The sequence below is a fragment of the Panthera leo genome, chromosome E3 (assembly GCF_018350215.1).
Source record: "Panthera leo isolate Ple1 chromosome E3, P.leo_Ple1_pat1.1, whole genome shotgun sequence".
Lineage (NCBI taxonomy): Eukaryota > Metazoa > Chordata > Mammalia > Carnivora > Felidae > Panthera > Panthera leo.
Genome location: NC_056694.1, coordinates 23,469,220 through 23,483,293, shown reverse-complemented (window position 1 = coordinate 23,483,293; position 14,074 = coordinate 23,469,220). Strand labels below are relative to the sequence as shown.

The 14,074-nt window shown below is 42.8% G+C and overlaps 1 long non-coding RNA gene across 1 annotated transcript; it reads left to right on the top strand.

The window, feature by feature from the left end:
- The first annotated feature begins 3,062 nt into the window (after positions 1-3,062).
- LOC122209654 lies at positions 3,063-10,178 on the top strand. The gene is made up of 5 exons (XR_006197693.1): positions 3,063-3,284; positions 4,261-4,402; positions 4,771-4,856; positions 6,917-7,059; positions 9,863-10,178. It is a non-coding gene; the product is annotated as an uncharacterized LOC122209654 (long non-coding RNA).
- Positions 10,179-14,074: the final 3,896 nt, after the last annotated feature.

Genomic DNA, 14,074 nt, shown 5'->3' with positions numbered 1-14,074 from the left:
ACACAGTTTCCAAAGAAAAATTGCAGTTAGCTTAAACTCAGGTTCTATACTTAGGATCTGATCTTGAAACAAAGACCACATTTGGACCCAGATGAAACCCTTCATGACCACTTAACCCTAATAGATTACCTTTTGACTCCCTGTGGAAATTTACAGGAAACTCCTCTAGCCAATGCAGAATTTTCATGGTATACTGATAGTTTGTTTTTAATGTTTATTTATTTATTTATTTTGAGGGAGAAAGTGTGAGCAGAGGAGGGGCAGAGGGAGAGAGAGAGAGTCCCAAGAACTGCAGTGCAGGCAGAGCCCGATGTAGGACTCGATCTTGTGAACCATGAGATCATGATCTGAGCCAAAATCAAGAGTCAGATGTTTAACCGACTGAGCGCCTGGTATACAATAGTTCTTGTTTAAAGGATGAAATGGTAAACATGCTGAGTCTATTATTGCAATTCTTTTTGAAGTCATTGAGATGACAAGTTCACCTTTGGATACTTCAGCCCTGCAGGCTGACTGATATGCCCTTACTTGGGCTTGTACTTTAGCCAAGAAAACCCTAAGCATTTATACCTATAGTCAGCATATCTTTGGGGTAGTTCATGACTTTGGAATATTATGGAAACAACGAGGTTTCCTTATCTCCAATGGGAATAAAATTTAAAATGGCTCCTATGTCCAAAATTTATTCGATGCCATGCTTTTGCTGGCTCTCTGCCTGTTAAGGTTCCTGGGCATTCTAGACTCTACTCCTTGGAGACCAAAGTAAACCGCCTCCCTGATATTTCTGACAAAAAGCACTGCTTCCAAGGAAACCCACAGCCAAACCTCTGTCATGTTCCAAAGTGATGTTCACCCAAATGATAATTTGGAAAAATTGACCAGAGATACCCCACATTTGGCCCTAGATAGGGAAAAACAGTATTGGAAATCTAATAGTTGTTGGCTCAATAAAAAGAGAGAACTCTGATTTGGATCAAATAACAATCCAGTCCTACAAGAAATTCTAAAATTCCCATTGTTTACCATTGTATATTCATGAAACCATTGGTCTAGTGACAAAATGATAGCATTTATGAACCAGTATTGGTGGGGAAATATTAATAAGGCTCCAGATAGTACCTACATCACTTTCCCCACTGTCCAAAGTATAATCTAGGGAAACCTGATTGTGTAAATAGATTTCATATAGCTTCCCTGTCTCACAGATATGAATATATTTTAGTCATGGTTTCTATGTTTTCTACTGGACCAAAGATTTCTCTTGTAGATAGGCCAGTGTTTCTGTAACTAAATTTCTGTTACCTGGGGAACTTCTCTTGAACTTCATGGTGACCAAGGAACCCATTTACAGGTCAGGTGTGTGCTTTTTGGCTGGTTTTACAACGCTTTCATTGTACCATCCTCAGTTTTCAAGATTAGTCAAACATACTAATGGCACTATTAGACTCAGTTGGCATAATGTGCAGAGACCCCCAAATATTTTGGCCAAAAATACTATCATTGGTCCTTCTAAATCTCAGATCCACCCCCTTTGGAACTCATGGCCTCTCACCCTTTGAGATAGTCCCAGGGCAACCAATGTACTTGGCCCCTGCCTCCTTTGACCCATAGCTGCTAAAAGGAGATATACTTCAATATTATAAAGGCCTGATTCGCTGCTATTAAAAATAACCACGCTTTGGTGGAGGAATCTTTTCAGTTGGCTTCCAGGAGACAATGACCTCAGGCATCACATTTTGCTACCTGGAGATTTCATCTATTTGAAAAGACACCTCCCAAAAGATTTCAACCTCAATGAAAAGCCCTTATCAGGAACTGCTTTGTGCCACCGAACTCCAGGGGATAGACTCTTGGAGTCACATAAAACATCTAAAGGAAGCACCCAGCCCTGACTGAACCCGCACACCATCTGGTGACCTGAAAGTTAAGGTTTCCCAGAATTGAACAGGACAGCATCTGATAAGACAGCTTTCCCAAGATGTCGAGACTAGGCCTGTGTACCTTTTCTCAGTGTTGTTTCTTTTCTGTCTTTTGTGGAAAGATAATGCCCTTGTCTGTATTTTCCAAGCCCTGGTGAAAGGGAAAACCTCTTTTCCTTTCTTTCTTTCTTTTTGAAAATTTTAAATGTTTAGTTATTTTTGAGAAAGAGAGCAAAAGAGGAGCAGAGAGAGGGAGACAGAATCCGAAGCAGGCTCCAGGCTCTGAGCTGTCAGCACAGAGCCTTACACGGGGCTCGAACTCATGAAATGCGAGTTCATGGCCTGAGCTGAAGTCGGATGCTTAACTGAATGAGCCACTCAGGCACCCCCGACTTGGTTAATTCTTTGAGTGTGCTCTTGCAGCATCCACCACTCTGCTTTCATGGCTGCTTTAAGTGGAGACTTCTAGAAGGCATACGTGAGTCCAGATTTGCCTCCTTTGGGGGAGCACCTTTATCCCTGAGGTTGGAATAAGTGCCAATAAGTACTTTTTCAGTTGCCTACTTTCAGACCTAGAGTCCTGATTTAGAACCACCATACAATTTGGAATGGTCATGTTACTATTTCTGGTGTATAATTATTTGAAGTTTTGTATTTTGTTGCCTGTCAGACTTCTTAAAGATAATGTACCCAAGAAGATGATGTTGGCGCAACATCTCGAGATGGTCTGCAGTGCTTAACCGTCTTGACAAAAAATGGACCACAGATGGGAAGGGCCTGAGAGTTTCTCCTTCCAAGCTTCCTTGTTACTCAAATGTGGCTTTAAGTAGCTTCCAGCTGCTACGCGCCACAACCAGGAAAGGTCCTGCCTGGTACTGAGGTACCACTAAATGTAGAAAACTTGAATCTTTATCAGCAGTGCTTTTCAAAGAAAGATCTTTATCAAAGGGGGGGAGATAAGACAAGGTTAATAAAAGGAAACCTTGTTTAGGATGGAGTTGGGAGGCCGGCAGGGGGAGCTCTCATGCTCAGCGCTAGTCAACGACAGAGCCAGCAGGAAGAGACGCACCTTGCACGGGATAGGCTACCTTAGCTAGTACTTTACTGCTCCAGCAGGAGGAAGACCTGGCAACAGCCCAGCCAATGGGAGGCAGTCACAGCTCAGCCAATGAGAAGCCACTGTACTTCAGACTCCCACTTTCCTCCAGTGGACTTTTCGTTTAGAAGGGCCTTCCCTACTTCCCCCTTTCCCCTAGGAAAGAGCATTCCTCTCCTTTGTTCTCCAGACTTGCCTGTGGTTCTGCCGAAGCTTGCTGGTCCTAGGTTGCAATTCTCTGCTACTCCCAGATAAACCCATTTTTCCTGGTAAAATAACTGGCACTTTTATTTATGTATTTAAAAGTTTATGTATTTATTTTGTGAGAGAGCGAGCACACACGAGTGGGGGAGGGGCAGAGAGCGAGGGAGAGAGAGAATCCCAAGCAGGCTCTGCACTGTCAGCGCAGAGCCTGACTTGGGGCTCAATGTCACGAACCATGACACCATGACCTGAGCTGAAGTCAAGAGTCAGATACTTAACCAACAGAACTACTCAGGTGCCCCCCTGGCAGTGTGATTTTTAAGGTTAACAAGGGTTACTTATTCTCAGACCATCTTCAAATTTAAACATGATTTGTAAGGATTTCTCTCATTACTTAAAGACAAAAGAAAACAATTGACACAAATTCAATGTTAAAAGTATTTTGGAGGATTTGGTGTTTATTGACACAAACACAAAGTTGGCAAAGTGAATTACGGGAATATTAATTTTTTCTTTTTCCTGTGCATTTCGGGGGCTCAGGGTTTTTGACGATGCGGGTGCCATTTAAATGAAAATATGAAGTTGATTTGGTTTTGATACTTGCAAAGACCACTGCACAGTTCCAACTTTCTATTCAAGCCAAGAAATCACAGAAATCTCATTAAAATGAGATTTTGAGAAGAATTGAAATTTTTTGCTTTATGTGCAATTTTAGATCTATTCCCTCTACCACTCAAATAGACCTTGAATCTTAACGTGTTATAAAAAAAATGAGGCCAAGACTTTTTTTAAAAAAAGATTGCTTTTAATTTTTCTTCATGTGTAGAAAATATATTTCCAACATAGAAAAAAATTTAAATGCAAAAGTTTTGGTGTATGTATTTCTGTGCAGTTTTCTGGGAAGGAGGGGCATAGCTTTCTTCAGCTTTTTCGAGGAGTCTGTGGTGCTCATAAAGGAAAGAACCATAGCATATGGCCAGGTTGGGCACTGTGACCTCTTTTCCACCTGGTTCTAATTACTCCCAATCACTTGTTGGTTAGGCTGCGAGGTTGTCGGTGTGCCTTTGTACCTCAGCCAACTACCCTTTGAGACCCCCCCCAAACTCAGGAAGTTTAATCAGTCCAGTCCCTGGCCCTTAAATCAATCAGGACCTCATTGAAGTTCTTCGTGAATCTCCCAAAGGTAAACAGATTTCTATTTAAATGTTATTGCTCTCGTTAGCATCAGCTGTTTTCATTATAAACGTGCTGAGATGTACTTTCTAATCCAGTTTATAAATTATGCTTACTACTTTGAGATGTTGAAAAATCTATCTATCTATTTATTCATTCATCTCTGAGGAGCCTTTACTACCTCGCTCAGTGGACCCTTTGCCTGTGTGGTCTCTGAGTTCCTGCTCTTAAAACCTGTGGTTTATCTTCTGCCCCCAAGTGTTTCTTCTTTGACTCCTTTACTGGCATGTTTTTCCTCCTTCCATGCTATTGAATGGCTGTCCTTCAAGATCCAGTACTAACACGTTCTTTTTTTTCTCTCTACACTGGTTCCTGCAGAGTAGCCAGCTACCAAGTTTTCACCATCCTGTCACCTCGGTCCTCGCTTCTGCTTTGTGCACTGCAACCTGGCGTCCTGGGGCGTGGTAAGTACTTTTAGCTGGTCTGTGGTTTATTTCAGTAGTTACATATTGATTGGAATGTTGCCTTCCACGTATAGCGAGGAATACTGGTTTCCAATTACCTTAGTTACATGAAGTTTCCTATTTAAAAATGCACTTAAATTAAAAAATGAGTTGATTGACAGCAGGGATTGACCAACTTTTTCTGTAAAGGGCCAAATAGGAAATATTTTCAGTTTTGTGGGCTACATGGCCTGTATTGCAACTACTCGATTCTGCCGTGGAAGCTTGAAAGCGGCTGTAGACAGTCGTACACAAATGGGTGTGGTCAGGTTTGGCCTGTAGCTTGCTGAGCCTTGATTTCAAGGAACTTATTAAAACAAGAATTCAGGGAGTAAGTGGACATAGTAGAAACCTTAAAGCGGAATGTACATGTTTTAGGATTGAGACACTTGGTTTAAGCTATCCCTTTGTTCAGTATGTGTTCTCTGTTGCAACTACTCTGTGCATTCAGGGTGCTCAGAACATACATCTTCTGTCTTGAAGGGGCTTAGTCCACACAGAGAGACAGAAGAACAGGTAATTACAGTAGGCATATGTGTGCCTGCGCGTGTAGGAGGAAGAGTGGCTCTGTTGGTCCTGAACAAACTTCCCTTTTCCCCACCTTCTCTAGAATATTCACCTATACGTTATTATATACTTTATGCTAGCTTTTGCCCATTTTACAGACAAGGAAACTGAGGTCCAGAGAGGTTAATGAATTGCTGAAGGTCACAGAGCTGGTAAGGGGAGGGAGCGGGATTTGAACCGGATAGTCCGACTCTAAGATCAATGTCCCTAGTCCCCACAGTGCTCCCCTTGCCTCAGTTACCTTGACTAAAGAATTAGTTCATCCCACCAGGACTATTCGGTATAGCAGAAACTGGCCTAGTCTCTGAAAAGTTGTCAACCTAGGGAAATGCCCTTGATTTCCTCCCTCTCACAATACCCCTGCAAAGGTGACTCAAGCAGTGTAGATGGGAGAAGCTGGTCTCTTCACCTGCACCAGCGGTGGACTGAGGACTTGCTTACCAACCAGAAGCTGTAGGTTGTAGGTTAACAATCACCCTGCACTTCTGTATGAGTCACTAGATGTTGGACACTCTCCTAGGCACTTTGCATGGCTTGTCTGTATAATTAATTAATCAATCCTCATAACAACCATTTGAGGGGGTGTATTAGTTTCCTATGGCTGCTGTAACAAATTGCCACAAACTTGGTTGCTTAAGAGAAATTTTTCTCTCTCTTCGTTCTGGAGGCTGGAAGTCTGAAATCAAGGTGTTGGCTAGGATGTGCCCCCTCTGCAGCCTCTAGGGGATGCCGACTCTCCCGGCGTCTTGTGGCTGCCCCTGCCCCGTCTGGTGGCCCCCGCCCCCTCTGCTCCCTGGCTTGGGGCTGCATGACTCCCATTTCTGCCCCCACCATCACATGGCATTTCCCCTGGGTGTCTGTCTCTGTGGCTTCAGATCTCTCTCCTCACAAGGACATTGGTCATCACACTTCGATGCTACCCTAATCCACCAGGATCTCATCTTAATTTGATGATATCTGCAAAGACCCTATTTCCAAATAAGGTCACATTCACAGGTGTTGGGGGTTAGGACTTCCAACTTTTGAGGGGGGACACAATTTGACCCACAACAGGGAGGTACTGTTACTGTTTCCATTTCATAAGTGAGGATCCAAGGCAAGGCATCGTGAAGTTAAGAACCTGTCCAAAGTCAGGCCGCCAGGGTGGCTCAGTGGGTTAAGCGTCCGACTTCAACTCACGTTACGATCTCGCGGTCTGTGAGTTCCAGCCCCTCTGTGCTGACAGCTCAGAGCCTGGAGCCTACTTGGGATTCTGTGTGTTTCTTTCTCTGCCCCTCCCCAACTTGTGCGTGCGCACACATGCTCTCTCTCTCAAAAATAAACAAACATTAAAAAAACAAATAAAAGAATCTGTCCAGAATCAAACAGCTTTATTAGCAGAACCAGGATTCGAACTCAGGTATTCTGAGAGTCTGTGCTCTTAACCACTGTGTTAACAACTGCTTTGCCTGCAGAGCTGCCTGGCTTGGCACTTCAGGCACGCCGGGCCCTCCCTCCCGCGGCATCTGGTGACAACAACCATGCACTGAATTAGCTGAACACGAATGTCTAAAGCCCTGTGGCTGCATCAGGGTGGCTCCCAGGAGCCTGAAGACAGGTGAGGCGCTCGGCTGTGCATGGGGATTCTTGTTTACCTCAACAGGGAATCAGGCTCCCAGTGCGGCCAAGTTGGGCACATGACCAGCTCCTGCTGCCACCCGGGTAATTGGTTTTCTGTGTTCATTTCAATAATGAACGGCATTAAAGGAGGCTGGAGATGCAAGGGAGATACAAGCATTGTGGAAGGAACAAAGAGATTTTAATGTGTTGAGTCGGGTTCTGGGAACGATGAGGGACATGATAATCGAGTATTAAAACAGAAGAGATTATGCGGTGGTCCTCACACCATCCATCACCGCCCTCGTCCTGGGCGGGTGGCAGAACTGAGTCTGCCGAGATCCCGGCATTATCTCCGCAGTTTATTTACATCTCAAATCAGGTTGCACTGACAGCAGCTAAAGAAATTCCAGGGAAGAGATGTAACTGCATGATCTATTTCCTACAGAAAGTGCAAACACAATACAGACTATCTGGTTAAATATATCATCCCAGAAATGATCCAACCGCCGAATGCTTAAGTCTGTACTTTATATTTCTCGTTGTCGTGAGACCATTACACGCCCTCAGAGACCACCTGCCTCTCCCCTTCTCTACCTTTCTGTCTGCTCCTTCAAGACCCCTCCTTCCCCCTTGCCTGAGATGTCAGTGCTCCCCAGGGCCTGACTTCCACATTATTTCCTTGTCTCCATATTTGCCTGGACAGCCTCATTTCCTTCAAGGCTTTCACTACCGGCTGGATGTGTACTGATGACTTCCAGACTGACCCTTTGGAGGTGCCCAACACTTGTTTTTCCCTTCTCAGTTATTTACATGGCCCTTCTCAGTTAACTACATCTTCATAGTTAAAACCTAGACAATATGAGGAGTCTGCAAAACCCCCCCCCCTCTTCTTTGTCCTGTATGTGCCTGGTTCCTGTCTTTATGGGAGAGCAGTGCTGGGTTCTTATGACTCCTTCCAGAGGCTCTTTACATATATAGAAGAAAATACAAATATAAATGCTAATTTTCCCTCGTTTTCTCCTCAAATGTTCTACACATATTCTGCACTTTGCTTTTTTCACTTTTGATCTTTCCATGACAGTATTTAGAGAAGTTCATTTTTTTTTCTTTTTATTTAAAAAAAATTTTTTTTGAGGGGCACCTGGGTGGCTCAGTCGGTTAAGTGTCCGACTTCGGCTCAGGTCATGACCTCATGGTTCTTGGGTTCAAGCCCTGCATCGGACTCTGTGCTGACGGCTCAGACCCTGGAGCCTGCTTCAGATTCTGTCTCTCCCTCTCTCTCTGTCCTTCCCCTGCTCACTCTCTGTCTCTCAAAGGTGAATAAATGTTAAAAAATTAAAAAAAATTTTTTTTGGAAATGTTTACTTACATTTGAGAGAGAGTGAGAGTGTGTGAGCAGGGGAAGGGCAGAGAGAGACTGAGACAGAATCTGAAACAGGCTCCAGGCTCTGAGTTGTCAGCACAGAGCCCGATGCGGGGCTCGAACTTACGAGCCATGAGATCATGACCTGAACTGAAGTCAGACACTTAACTGACTAAGCCACCCAGGCACCCCTTTTTTTTCTTTTTTAAATTCACAATTGCACAGTGTCCCATTGTCTGGTGGCTGTCCCATAATTTATTTTGCCAGTCTTCTAACAGTGGACATTTGAGTTGTTTCTAGTCACTTGATGTGATGGTTAATTTTATGTGTCATTTTGTCTGGGCCATAAGGTGCCAAACATTTGGTTAAACATGATTTCTAGGTATGTCTGTGAGGGAGTTTCTGGATGAGATTAGCATTTGATTCAGTAGACTGAGTAAACACATTGCCCTCCTCAATGTGGGTGGGCCTCATCCAATCAGTTGAAGGCCTGAAGAGAATACAAGGCTGAAGTATTCTCTCTCTGCCTGTCTTCAAGATGAGATATTGGTCTTCCTTGCATTTGAACTCGGACTCAGACTCAGACTGGAACTATACCACTGACTTTCCTGGGTCTGGACTTCTCAGCCTTTATAATTGCATAAACCAATTCCTTATAATTTCTCTCTCTGGATATAGTTATAGATAGATGAATAGGGAAAGATAGAGATAAACAAAGATACAAATCCCAAAGGGGGTATAGATCTATTGCCATGGTTTTCTCAACACATGCCTTTCTAGCACCTCTGATAGGTGAGGAGGAATCCAGAGAGAGAGAGAGAGAGAGAGAGAGAGAGAGAGAGTCGGGGAGGGAGGTTGGTAAAGACTTCCTACCCAGACAGGACAGCAACACTGGCTCAGGGAGAAGGAGGAGAGAGTGTTAGGGAAGGAAGATATAATCCCTGGCTGGGCCTTTTTTTTTTTTTTTTTTTTTAAGAGATAGAGTGTGCGAGTAGGGGAGAGGGACAGAGGGAGAGAGAGAATCTTAAACAAGCTCTATGCTCAGTGTAGAGTGTGATGTGGGACTTGATCTCATGAACCTGGAATCATGACCTGAGCTGACTGAGCCACCCAGGTGCCCTCTGGCTGGGCCTTCTTTTATCAAGAGCAATCATGATCTTGACTGATTTGGATTCTGGGCAGAGGAGCTTATGTGCATTGTTATTATAGGGGACAAATCTTGACCCACTCTTACACACTGAATTGCATTTCCTTAAAATTCGTATGTTGAAGGCTTAACCCCCAAAGTGACTGTATGTGGAGGTAGCGCCTTTAGGGAGGGAGGTAGGGTGAAATGACATCATAGGGATGGATCCCTGATCTGATAGGACCGATATCCTTATAAAAAAAAGGAAGAGACAACAGAGTGCTGTCTCTCTTTTTCCCTCCATGAGCACAGAGGAAAAGCATGTGAAGATACAGCAACAGGGCAGCATCTTCAAGCCAGAAGAATATCCTCACCAAAACCAACCCTGGAATCTTGATCTTGGACTTCTAACCTCCAGAACAATTAGAAAATACATGTTTGTTGTTTAAGCCACCTAGTCTATGGTATTTTGTTATGGAGGCCCAGCAGACTAATGTACCCATGTTGTTTTAATTAACTTTAGTTAGATAAGTAAGAGTTACTTTGAATCTCCTTGTAAAAAAAAAAAAAATTAATCATTAAAGAGTTTTTAACCAACATCTCCTACCTTGGTTCTTTAACCCGGCAATTGGCAATCTGTGGCCCACCGTCCCTATCTGGCTCTCTCTCTCTGGTTTTGAAATAAAGTTTTATCAGAACACAGCTTATTCATTTATAGATTGCCTGTGGTTGCATTTGACATATCTGTGATTATCTACAGCAAAGACCTTATAAGGTCTGAAAAACCTAAAATATTAACCATCTGGCTCTTTATAAAAGATCACTGACTACTGCTGTAGACCATTTCCAGATGTAAGCAGTGTTACCAGTTTGGTGTGGATTATTTCAGTTTAGATGGCACAGCATTACTTGGGGTATGCGTGTGTGTGTGTGTGTGTGTGTGTGTGTGTGTGTGTGTTATAGTAATGGTATCCCATCCTTCTGGGAGTCTTGGATTTGTCCATGTTAGTAGACAGATCTACTTCACAGGTTTAACTGCTGCATGGTATTCAAAAGTATGAACATACTTTTTTATTCCATCATTTTCTCAATGGACGTTTTGCTGTTTCCAGTTTCTTCTTTTTTTCACCCACCAAAACAGTACCACAATAAATATCCTTTATGCACATGGGTGAGTGAGTGATTGTGATTGATACCAAGACTAGAATTGCCAGGCCACGAGGCAGAAACGTTTTAAAATTTGGTCATACTTTTTAATAGATTATGCATTTATGTGATTTGAAAATAAAAGATATACAAGGTATACATTGCAAAATCTCACCCCTTGTTTTCTAATCTATTTTGCCCTCCCCCATCCCTATAGATATTAGTTTCTTGTATATCCTTCCAGAGTTTCTTTATGAATAGATAAGAATAGGTATTCCTATTTTGTCTTATATATCTTGTATTCTTTTATATCCTTCCAGGGTTTCTTTATGAATAAAGAATAGGTATTCCTATATTGTCTTCTCTCTTACACACAAGGTAGCATCCTATCTATATACTTTTTTATCTCATGATTTTTCTCACTTGACAGTATATTCTGGAGATCTTCCCGTAACTGTAAATCTTCTCATATAAGTATACGGAGCACATACCCATGCCTTTTTACACAGTATTTAGTTTGCATAGTATCTCTTTATGTGGATGTAGGTTATTTACTCCATTACAGAGGATCACTTCCCCGCCCCCCCATCTGTTGCTACTGTATAAGCAAGACACGCACATTTTACATTTCAAGAGGTACAGCCATGTTACCCTTCGAAGGGGCTGTGTAGTTTGCATGCATTTTTAAGGAGCTGAAACAGCAGACAGTTGCGTGCACTGTATGCTCCAGCAAGTTCAAACTCTTGTTGGTTCCCAGAACCTGACATATTTTGTCATGTGTCCTTGCTATTCTTTTTATTGGGGCCTCCTTTTCTACGCTTTGTCTGTCTAGCTGACTCTAAAATCTTCTGAGTTTTGTCTTGAAAATCTGGGAAGCTGTCACCAACCCCTATAAGTACAGTTGATTTATTCCCTTTCTCTGACCACAGACGCTTGCCCACATTCTATTTTTGCACCTTTCACATTGTGATTTTTATTTCTTTACCAGTCGTGTCTCCCTTCTTTCATTGTGGACTACTTGAAGTGAGAGACCATATTTTTAGCCATCTACGTATTCCTAAAGCCCAGGACAGTGCCTATTGTGGAATGGCTGTTCAATAAATGTTGGCTGGATGAATGAATTAACAAATGATTGCTACAAACAGAGATGAATCAACCAAACTGAATTTGGACAATGAATCCATGGGTGTGTTTATCCACTAGTCTGCCAATCATGCAGATCAGCTTATCTGCATGTGCCGATGGAATTTCCACGTAATTTGCATGCTGGAGGGGGAGGCTGCCAATTCACAAAGGATTCTTCTAGGCATTTGTCATTCATTAGAGAACATAAGCTTGCACTGGTGTTTATGCAGCACAATGTCAGCCAATTAGAGGGGATTGTAGCTTGGAAACAAACATCTGCTTGATGCTGGGTAAATAATATTTAGAGTCTGGTGTTTTATAACTGCCTATATGATTCATTTGAATCCCATATAATTTAGTATTTGATCATGTGGGACTCATAGAGATCATGCCCGTATGCAAGTTACAGCTGCAAAAACCATACCTGGCATTTCTGACCATGGCCTCAGGTACCAAGAGATGCTTTCTGGTTGAGGTGACACCAGGGACTAGAAGTAAGAGTGTATCCAGTGGTAGCCACCTTCCATAAAGAATAACAGATCGACACCTCTCTCCAAATTCTATCGTGGATAACCCTTCGGTAGACAACTCACGGAGTACTGGGAAAATAGGAATATCTTCTGTCAGCCTTTGACAATTGGTTCTCCCTTTTCCAGGGAGAAGGAGGTTAAAATAAATGTAAGGGAAGTACCACTGATCAAGTTCCTTTTCTATCCCATGTTCTTCTCCAGGTTCCAGGCGCTTTTTTCACCTTTTATCCATCTGCAGCTCACAGCACTATGGGGTCAGAATTTTCAGTTACTATTTTACAAATAAGCAAACTGGGTCGGAGGGACTTGTCCCAGGCCTTCAGCTAGCAGGCAGCTGTGTTGCAAGTGAAAGCTGATCTGCCCAAGCCTCCCAGGATTCCCCTGAGCCTTCCCAGAGGCTGTGGCCAATGGTATTTGGTAGAGCCATTGGCTGTGACATAGCTCTGATTCTCTGCAGATAGTGCTGGGTGGATTGGCTGTGAAATCTGTCCCCCTTGCTTCCAAATGAGATAATTAAATGCTTTGGTATCTTGGCCCATGGGGTTTTTAAGAACATCATCCAAGTGCTTTGTGTGATAAGATGAGGGACCTGATGAAAGCCTGCTGCAGGTGGATGTGTGCATGTAGCAAATGACAGCCAAGTGGCCAAGAGGGCAGGATCTTTGCTAAGCTAATAATATTGCCTACCAGTTTGCATCACCATCCTCAGAATTTTAACAAATGACTGGGCCACCGGTTTTCAACAGAATCATCTATGGAGCTTAAAAAAATATGCATGTCTGGTCACCACCCACAGATATTCCGATTCCATGGTTATTTTAAACAAGCTTTCCATGCTATTCTGATGCACAGCCAGCTTTTGGAATCTACAATCTAGTCTATGGATCATTTGAGTCATCAGAACTTGAATAAGGATTGCTTTCTTTGGGTACATCTTTTCTTGATCACATCAAATCAATCTCTCCCTCTCTCTCTCCTTCTCTCCCTCCCTCCCTCCCTCTCTCCCTCTCTCCTTTTCTCTCTCTTATATATTTTTTGCTAGCAGTCAGAAATTCTTAAAAGCTTTTTGCCACAAAACCATCTGCTGGAGAAATCTCCCACTAGGTTTCAAATGCCAAACTGTTCCCAGTAGCAATTTTCTTTATTATTTTGGGGAAAAGAATGAATTACATTTCTTTCCTATGAAAGAAAATACTTTAGAAATAAAAATGTTCATTATGGACCAGTGGCAGTTGCTTATATTTTTGAAAGAAATAGCTTTAATATTAGACACGTGTTCTGTGAGTTTACTTCAGGTTTCCCTTGCGGGCTTGATTCTTGCCTCAAGGACTAGCAGTATGGGTGACGGCAGTCTGGGGGTGCTCTGGCGGGCAGTGGTAACCCTGAACGGAGACCAGTTTGGTTCAAAAAATTGCAGGATGTTTTTTGACTTCCTGATGCCCACATGCTTTACTGAAGCAGATCATACAATGCTACAAGCCTAGCTTGAAGGTTTATATGGGTATCACCTTGCATAATCCCTTCCCAGTTCAGACCCTTCCCCCATTACCATGAAAATTCCCATCCTGTGGCAAGTAACAGGAGTGTTCTTAAGAGACTTAGAATAAGCCTGAAAATGCTTCCTTTGCCTCCATTTGGAGATGGTTTTCCTTAAGAGCCTTGTTGGATGATCTTCTAAACCTTTGAAATTCATTTGCTATGGCAGATGGCTATCTATCCACCA